Raw genomic sequence first — 10,495 nt, forward strand, 5'->3', positions numbered from 1 at the left:
GATGTTTCATCCGAAGTCAATTCGCACATCACTAATTATCAGTATAAATTCTCATTCACACGTCAGTGTTTGGTCAGTGATTTCCCTCAGTAATTGTGAGCCAAAACCAGGATTGGAGCCTCCACAGACATAAGGTATAAGGGAAAGATCTGCTCCTGTTCTGTGTTTAGAGCCGCACCTGGTTTTGGCTCAAAATCACTAATGGAAATCACTGACCAAACACTGACGTGTGAATGAGGCTTTAGGGGTCATTCAGACAACCGCAAAACACGGTTGCCACCCGTGTGCGTTTCGCAATTTGCGGACAGAACAGGTGGCCCATTATAGAAATGCCTATTCTTGTCCGTGATTGTAGACAAGAATAGGACATGTTGTATATTTTTTGCGGGGCCGCGGAACGGAACAACGAATGCAGACAGCAGACGGTGTGCTATCCGCATCTTTTGCGGCCCCGTTGAAAGAAATGGGTCCGCACCGGTTCCGCAAATTTGTGGAACAGATGCGGACCCATTCATACGGTCATGTGAATGAGCCCTTAGGCTGAGTGCACATCACCGTTTAACTTTCCGTTCTTTTGATCCGTCAGAAGAAGAGAAAAAAAAACTGGATCCTTAAAAAAAAAACTATCCTGTTGCATCAGTTATGCATTGGATTGCATAGGATCCTGTAAAAAAAACGGATCCTCTTGCGTCAGTTGTCCTCAGTTTAAACCATTTCTGTCTGAAATCAGTTTTTTTACACGGGAAAAAAAAAATCTTGCATCCAGTACTTTTCTCCCGTCTAAAAAAAATGGATTTCAGACAGAAATGCCTCTAACGGATGACAACTCACGCAACAGGATCCGTTAAACGGATCCTATGCAATCCTATGCATAAATGATGCAACAGGGTCTGTTTTTTTTTACACGATCCTGTTGTTTTTTTGTTGTTTTTTTCTCTTCTTCTGATGGATGAGAAGAAAGGAAAGCTAAACGGTGATATGAACACAGCCTTAGAAATGTATTGATCCATATTAATCACTAAAATGGCTGTAATATCATAAAGCGATCACTAGTGGGCGACATACTTCACTTTTGGGAGAGTGTAGTCTTGATTCTTCCAAAAAGTTTTAGATGCTTTCCATAAAAATCCACACAATTTTCTAGATCTCTGTGGACAAAAATCTGTCCAGGACATGAGGTGGACACATAACTGCTTGGCTTGTTACAGTAGCGTTAAAGTTATCAAAGCCAACTGCAAATAATGGCGCAATGTGCTAATAAATTTACATCATAACAATATTATATGACATATTCTGAGATACGGGCGAGGCTGCATCATGCCATCTATTTTTTTTTAAGTTTCATAAAAATATCTTCAAGGAGGCTGCAACAACAAAATGCTTTGGGGCGATCAATAGGGTTATACATTACAGGAGGCGTAGATTGTCACTGATTTTCCCGAAATGCAAAACCTATAGCCAGGGCCACCCCCACTGACTTCAGGCCTTACAATATGACATCTCATTACAGAAGATCAACATACCCCCCTATAGATGTGTAATTATGCTATCTTATACATAAGTCCTGCCCTCGAATATCACACTCTTAAGAACTGACAGAGACCCCATGAACAGTGCCTTCTGGAGGGCAATCAATAACAGTATCATCTAGTGTTCTCCCATAAATAGTGCCAGAATGAATAGTCCAAAAGAGCACTCAATAACAATGCCAAGAACCCCTATACACAGACCTGGCGTGCACGGTGCACCATGAATAGTCCCATTAATAGTTTCATGGAGCCCTCATAAATAGCGTCAACATGCCCCATGAATAGCACCAAAGAGACCTAGAAATAAAGCCAGAACATCCCATGAGTAGCATTAGAACCCTCCAATAATGGTCACCATGAATAGTCCTAAAGAGTCTACATTAATAACGCCATACCTGCCCTTATAAATAGGGCCAGAGAATATCATGAATTGTCGCAAAGAGACGCCATAAATAATGCCAGTCTTGCCCCTATAAATAGTGCCAGGAAAAAAAACATGAATAGTCCTAAAGAGCCCCCAATAACCGAGAACCGCTATACACAGTCCTAAAGTGCCCAGTGCACCATGAATGGTTCCAGTGTTCTCCCATGAATAGTCCCAAAGAGCTCCCAATAACCAAGAACCGCTATACACAGTCCTGGAGTGCCCAGTGCACCATGAATGGTTCCAGCGTTCTCCCATGAATAGTCCCAAAGAGCTCCCAATAACCGAGAACCGCTATACACAGTCCTGGAGTGCCCAGTGGACCATGAATGGTTCCAGCGTTCTCTCATGAATAGTCCCAAAGAGCCCCCAATAACCAAGAACTGCTATACACAGACCTGAAGTGCCCAGTGCACCATGAATGGTTCCAGCGTTCTCCCATGAATCGTTTCATGGAGCCCCCATAAATAGCATCAGCATGACTCATGAATAGTTCCAGAGAGTCCTAGAAATAAAGCCAGAGCATCCCATGAGTGGCATCAGAACCCCTCTGTTAGTAGAGCCAGAGGTTCCCCAGATATAGAGCCCCCTTTTAAAGGGCATCTGTCAGCAGGCTGGGACTGGCCCACAGGGGTGCAGATGAATATCCCGGTGGGCCCCTGAGCAAGGTGGGCCCCCTGTCCTCTTCTCCCCAGGACCTACCTCTCAAAGTCGCTGCAGGGACCCCAATCATCCGGTAGCATCTTGCTGCTGTGTGAGCAGGTAATATTTGAATGTATAAGTATGCTGGGACGTTTACTGGTGGGCCCAAGGCACCCTAGTCCGACACTGTCTGTCAGCAGTTTTGTACCTATGGCACTGGCTGACCAGTTACATGTGCGCTTGGTAGCTGAAGACATCTGTGTTGGTCCCATGTTCATATGTGCCCGCATTGCTGAGAAAAATTATGTTTTATTATATGCAAATGAGACTCTAGGAGCAACAGGGGCGTTATCATTACCCCTAGAGGCTCTGCTCTCTCTGCAACTGCTGCGCCCTCTGCACTTTAATTGACAGGGCCAAGCATTGAATGATCACACCTGGAAATGTCAAACAAAGTGCAGAGGACGCGGCAGTTGCAGAGAGAGCAGAGCCTCTAAGGAAGGGTTCACACCTGGGCGTTTTACAGCGCGTACGAACACGCTGTAAAACGCCCGACGCTCAAACAAGTACTTGAGCTTCTTTGGGGCGTTTTGACGCGCGTTTGTGGCCATAGGACACTGCAGTCAATGACACAAACGCGCGTCAAACGCGCGTTTACCATTACAAAAAACGCGCATAAAAACGCGCGACAAAAACGCACGTAAAACGCGCGTTTGAGGAACGCTCAGGTGTGAACCCAGGGTTAGTGTAAAGACAACGCCCCCGTTGCTCCTAGAGGCTCATGACAGCACCTGTGAGAGATCCTCCCCCTTCCGGACAGAAAACAGGAACTTCCCAGATCTTTAAATTGGTCCATTGCCTTCCACCACTCAGTTCTTTCCTGTTTCCTGTCCAGGGACAGGAGGATTTCTTTTCAGGTCTATCTTCGGGCTGCAGGACCTCTAGGGTTAAAATGATGGAAACCTAGTGGAGGTACCTGTCGGCATAAGTCTCCATTAAAAGCCGCTGAGAAGCCCGGCGTTTGTCTTCCCTTTTTTCAGAGCCATGGGGGGATGTCTGTAGCTGCCTTGTGGTCCCTGCCTAGCCGGCGAAGCTGCGGCGTGAGGGGGGAGGTGAATCTTCTCCTCTCATTGAGGCGGGCCGAGTCTGGGCGTGCACGTCGCGCCCGGAAATGACGGGTGAGTTCCACCGGCCGGAAGGGGAGGAGCTTAAACATGGCGGGTGTTGCGCGGCCCATTTGAAAAAGGGAACGCCGGCCAGCCAGCATGGAGGGAGCAGCAGCAGGCAGATACCGACCGGACGGCCAGTTCTTCCCTCCATTTGCCCCCTTGAAGCAGCATCATCATGCAGGAAGAAGGGAAAGGGCAACCGCGCACTGACAGACAGGAGCAGCTTTCTGAATACAGCACGGTACTCCTGGGGTAAGAGGGGTTAACCCCCTCCATCTCCCTTTGGGGAGTTATTATTATGGTCAGTATTAGACTGATTAGGCTGTTTTATTAAATGCAGGTTAAAGAAGCCCCAAGAAAAGCCACACATAAAACAAGAGCTAAGGAGTTTGGAATTTGCAAGCAAAAATTGGCCCCGTCTTACCCCAAAACATGTTGCCAACCATGTCTGGATAAGTTAGTGGCAGACGAGTCACCATCTTTATTACAAATTATCCAAGAGTTAGTTAAAAGTGAAGTTCGTTCTTCTGTGGAAGAACTTAAAAAATCCCTGCCTAGCTCATCCAGACATAGGAAGGCTCAGACGGTAGTGGAGGATACTATAGAGTCTGATTCTGAGGAGGGCGCTATTGCAGATTCAGATTCTTCCTCTGAGGATTTGACAGGGAAGCCGTTGTTCAGAGCAGAAGATACGGATCTACTATTAAAGGCGGTTAGATCCACGATGGAGCTGGAGGAAGAAAAGGAGTCCAGGTCTAGGCCAGAACTTATGATTGAGAGCCTAAAGCCTAAAAAGTCTAAAGTGTTCCCCATTCAGGACTGTATCAAAGACCTGATTAAACGTGAATGGGAGAAGCATGACAAAAAATTATTTATTCCTAGAGCGGTCAAGAGAAAGTACCCCTTTGACGATCAAGAAGTGTCAGCCTGGCAGGAGGTTCCGAGGGTAGACGCCCCCGTAGCTAAGATAAATAAAAAATCAGCTCTCCCGTTTGAGGATTTAGGGTCCCTTAAAGATCCCATGGACAAAAGGGCTGATGCATACTTAAGGAAGAGTTGGGAGGCATCCACTTCTGCCTTTAAACCAAATATAGCGACTACTTCGGTGGCAAGGTCACTAAAGGTCTGGTTGGAGGATCTAGAGTCTCATATAGAGAACAAGACTCCTAGGGATCAGCTTCTGGAGGCTATACCAACCATGTCCAGTGCAGTGGACTTTATCTCTGATGTCTCCGCTGATGCGTTGAGGCTTTCCGCTAGAGCGGCTGCACTGTCCAACTCAGCCAGAAGGTTCTTATGGTTGAAGGGGTGGAAGGGCGATGTGGCTACAAAGTCTAAGCTTTGTGCCCTCCCTTGCCAAAGACATTTTTTGTTTGGGTTGGCCTAGACGATATTCTAGATAAGGCATCCAATAAGAAAAAAGGATTTCCAGCACCGTCCTTTCCTAGACAGGGGAAGCCATTTCGGAATAATGAGAGAAGGAAAAGTTTTTAGGGATCAGAAGAAAAGAAGGGAATGGAGATCCGATAAATCAAAAAGTGTGCTGTTTAAATCCAGACCTCAAACTATAAGTTCCACTCAACAATGACGCCAGGCCCCAGGTAGGCGGTCATCTTTCTTTGTTTTCTCCAGCCTGGCGAAATATTACCGCAAGCACCTGGGTAAGGGGTATTATAGAGGAAGGCTACCGCCTAGACTTCAAAAGGCTACCAGCCAGGACATTCAAATGACTTCCCTAAACCAAAATTCTCCAAAACAGGCGGCACTTATGGAGGAAATAAACAGCCTCCTGGAAAAGTCAGCCCTTGTTCCAGTTCCAAAGAACGAACAAGGAGAGGGTTTTTATTCAACCCTATTTCTGGTTTCCAAGCCCATTATCAGCCTTGTTCAGGCTGATAATAAATTTGAAAGGTCTCAACCAATATCTGTCCTACCAGAAATTCAGGATGGAATCCATCTCCTCCACAGTCCTCCATCTGTTCCCCAACTGCGTGATGGCCTCAATAGATATAAAAGATGCCTACATGTGCCCATTCATCCATCGTCTCAGAGATACCTGAGGGTAGCAGTGAGGATGGGAGAAGCAATTGTCCATTTGCAGTTCAGAGCACTTCCATTTGGGGTATCACAGGCTATCACGAGGCTCTTCACAAAGCTAATGGCGGAGGTAATGGCAGAAATAAGAAGGTCAGACATCATTATAATCTCATACCTTCTCTTGGTAGGGCAGTCCCCAGAGCTGTTGAGATCTCAAATACAGAAGGTCCTGGGGACCCTGATGAGCCTGGGCTGGTTAATAAATTGGGACAAATCGTCCCTGATTCCAACCTCCAAATGCGTTTTTCTAGGCATTCTATTAGATTCTCAGACACAGAAATCTTATCTTCCGGCAGACAAGAAGAAAATTATTCAGCAGAAAATCAGGTCTTTCAGCAAAACCAAGGAAGTTTCCCTAAGAAAAGCAATGTCTATTCTGGGTCTGATGACAGCTTGTATTCCTGCAGTGAGGTGGGCCCAATTCAGGTCCAGAATACTTCAATGGCACATTTTGTCCAAATGGGACGGGAGGTTGTTATTCCTGGATCGCAAGATTGTAGTCCCGGGGTCAGTAACCCGGTCCCTAGCTTGGTGGCTAAATGTTCCGAACCTCAGTCAGGGAGTAGAGTGGTTGAGACACGACCCCTTAATAATAACCACCGACACAAGCCCTTGGGGATGGGGGGCCCATTCAGTTTTGGGGTTTTTTCAAGGCCCTTGGTCAAAAACCCAGAGTGCTCAGTCCCAAAATGCCAGGGAGTTAAGAGCAGCCCTGTGCGCATTAAAGGAAGGTCTCCCATCTTTGCCTCAAAAACATGTCAGGATCCTATCCGACAACGCCTCGGTGGTAGCTTATATAAACAAGCAAGGGGGAACAAGATCTCCTCAACTAATGCAGCTAGCATCCAGGATCTCCTTGCTAATACAGGGGAAAGCTCTTTCTCTTTCAGCGGTTCATTTGAAAGGCTCAGAGAATCACCAAGCGGACTTTCTCAGCAGACACAGATTCAGTCAGGCGAATTGGTGTCTGAACCAGGAAGTATTTCACCAAATAGAGGCCCTATGGGGATGTCCCACGATAGATCTATTCGCCTCGGTGGAGAACAGGAAGTGCAAAAGTTTATTTTCTCTGAGCAGGGAGGATCAGTCGATAGGCACAGATGCTCTCTCACAGCCATGGGGGAAGGGCCTAGTCTATGCTTTCCCTCCCATCAGCCTATTGCCCAGAGCGATCCAGAAGATCAGGGGGGAGCAGGCAACAGTGATACTAATAGCACCGTTTTGGCCAAGAAGAGTGTGGTTTGCTTGGTTGAGGAGACTATCAATAGCCGATCCCTGGATACTTCCAGAAAGACAGGACCTATTATATCAGGGCCATCTACATCATCCGGAAGTCAAGAACCTCCATCTGAGGGCCTGGATTTTGAGAGGACATTCTTCAGGTCTAGAGGCCTATCAGAACAAGTCATTGGGACTCTTCTAGCTAGTAGGAAAAAAGTCACCTCCGAGATCTATCTCAGGGTATGGAAGACTTTGCTCTGGTTTGCAGGGCCAGGCCTAGACTTGAGCTCACCCAACATCCCGTAAATTTTAAATTTTTTACAAGAAGGCCTTAACAAAAAGCTTAAACCTAGCACTCTCAAGGTCTAGGTCTCGGCACTCAGTGCCCTATATTTGACTTTAGATTGGCCACTCATCCTTGGGTCAAAAGGTTCATTAAGGGGTCCTCTAGACTATGTCCTATAGTTAAATCTAAATCTGCCCCATGGGACCTTAACCTGGTTCTATCCGCTCGAACCAAGGCTCCGTTTGAGCCTCTTGGGGACATCCCCTTAAAGATGCTGTCATATAAGACTGTATTTTTAGTGGCCATTACATCTGCCAGACGAGTAGAACTATCCACTTTGTCATCTTCCCCTCCATATACTCAAATTCTGGAGGATAGAATTGTATTTAAACCGGATCCTGCATTCCTGCCCAAAGTAGTGTCGGTATTCCATAAATCTCAGGAAATAGTTCTCCCTTCTTTTTGTCAGGACCCAAAGAATGAAGGGGAAAAATCTTTTCATACTTTAGATGTTAGAAGGTGTGTCTGTGCTTATTTAGAGTCTACGAAGGGCTTTAGAAAAACCCTGCAACTCTTTGTGCAATTTCAGGGTCAGAACAGGGGCTCGAAAGTTACAAGCCGTACCTTAGCCAGATGGATCAAGAGAGTGATAGGTCTGGCATATTCAGGGGCGTAGCGTGGGGGGGGCCGGAGGGGCCGTTGCCCCGGGCGCCAAATTGCAGGGGGCGCCAGGCATCCGAAATTTCAATGAGGGCTACGGGAGCCTATGGCTCCCGTCCCCTCCGTTATGCCCCATAGGCTTCAGGCCTAGTCCTGAAGCCTATAAGGCAGTAGAGGCGAGCGACGCAGGACTCGGTCACGATAACCTCACTGTGACCTCCTGCGTCGGGTCTCGCGAGATGACGCGATGACGCGGCGCAGGAAGGCACAGTGAGGCGTTCGTGACCGCCTGCGGCGGGAACAAGCGGGGATGGAGATAGTAGGTAAGTATTTTTTTTTTATGTTAACTTACCTAATTGCAGAGGCTCTGGCGGCAGTATGGGGGGTGGGAGAGGAGAGGAGAGGACTGGAGCAGAAAGGCTTCAGTGGCATGATTGGCACAGCAATAAGAGGGGCGATTATATTAGCAAAGAGGGGGGCCAGTACATTAATAACAGAGGGGCCATTACATTAATAACAAAGAGGGGGACATTATATTAGCAAAGAGGGGGGCCAGTACATTAATAATAAAAAGGGGGCCATTATATTAATAATAAAGAGGGGGGCCAGTACATTATTAATAAAAAGGGGGCCATTATATTAATAATAAAGAGGGGGCCATTACATTATTATTATTAATGTAATGACCCCCTCTTCATTATTAATGTAATGACCCCCTCTTCATTATTAATGTATTGGCCCCCTCTTCATTATTAATGTATTGGCCCCCTCTTTATTATTAATGTAATGCCCCCTCTTTATTATTAATGTATTGGCCCCCTCTTTATTATTAATATAATGACCCCCTCTTCATTATTAATGTAATGACCCCCTCTTTATTATTAATGTATTGGCCCCCTCTTTATTATTAATATAATGACCCCCTCTTCATTATTAATGTAATGACCCCCTCTTTATTATTAATGTAATGGCCCCTCTTTATTATTAATGTATTGGCCCCCTCTTTATTATTAATATAATGACCCCCTCTTTATTATTAATATAATGACCCCCTCTTCATTATTAATGTAATGACCCCCTCTTCATTATTAATGTAATGACCCCCTCTTTATTATTAATGTAATGGCCCCCTCTTTATTATTAATGTACTGCCCCCTCCTTATTATTAATGTAATGGCCCCTCTTTATTATTAATGTAATGACCCCCTCTTTATTATTAATATAATGGCCCCTCTTTATTATTAATATAATGGCCCCTCTTTATTATTAATGTAATGACCCCCTCTTCATTATTAATGTATTGGCCCCTCTTTATTATTAATGTAATGGCCCCTCTTTATTATTAATGTAATGGCCCCTCTTTATTATTAATGTAATGGCCCCCTCTTCATTATTAATATAATGACCCCATCTTTGTTATGAATGTAATGACCCCCTCTTTGTTATGAATGTAATGACCCCCTCTTTATTATTAATGTAATGACCCCCTCTTTGCTAATATAATGGCCCCCTCTTTGTTATTAAAGAGGGGGCCAGTACATTAATAATAAAGAGGGGGCCATTATAATATACAGGGGGAATGAAAGCTATCTGTCTGGCTCTAGCTCAGTATTGGGGGGCAGCAGGATGACAGTGTTGAAGGAAGGAGAGCATGATAGTAAAGTGAGGAACCTAAATTTTTTTCGGTGAAACTCTGCAGAGACGAGAAGCGGCTGAAAGAAGTTATCATGGTGGTCTTATCTCTGAATGAAGACGTCGAGGAGAGTCTACATCACAGGAGACGTCACTGGATGTAACAGGTATGGTGCGGTATTCTACTGTAATAATAATGTCCATCCACATATCTGTTTCATGGTAGGGTTGGGGGAGAAGATTGAGAATTTGGCCCATACTGCCGCATTCTGGCCCCAATTTTTGGCTTGCCCCGGGTGCTGGCAACCCACGCTACGCCACTGGGCATATTCACTATCAGATTGTCAGGTCCCTTCCGATTTTTCAGCTCATTTCACCAGGGCAGTAGCCTCCTCCTGGGCAGAAAAAGGGTGCGCTACCATTGATCAAATCTGTAGGGCAGCAACGTGGAGTTCCCCCTCTACGTTTTACAAGCACTATAGGTTGGACCTTTCATCAGTGCAGGATATGTCTTTTTGGGAGAAAGGTGCTGCAGGCTGTAGTCCCTCCCTAATAGTTATCTAGTCTAGTCTCTCACAGGTGCTGTCATGGGGCGTAATGGAAATACTTCAATTATCCTTACCGGTAATATGTTTTCCATGAGCCCATGACAGCACCTACATAATTCCCTCCCAAAAAAAAAAAAAAAAAAAAAGTAGGTATATATATTGCAAAATAAATAAATAAAATAATAATAATAATAATAATAATATATATATATATATATATATATATATATATATATATATATATATATATAGAGAGAGAGAGAGAGAGAGAGAGAGAGAAAATGATG

The sequence above is a fragment of the Bufo gargarizans genome, chromosome 9 (assembly GCF_014858855.1).
Source record: "Bufo gargarizans isolate SCDJY-AF-19 chromosome 9, ASM1485885v1, whole genome shotgun sequence".
Lineage (NCBI taxonomy): Eukaryota > Metazoa > Chordata > Amphibia > Anura > Bufonidae > Bufo > Bufo gargarizans.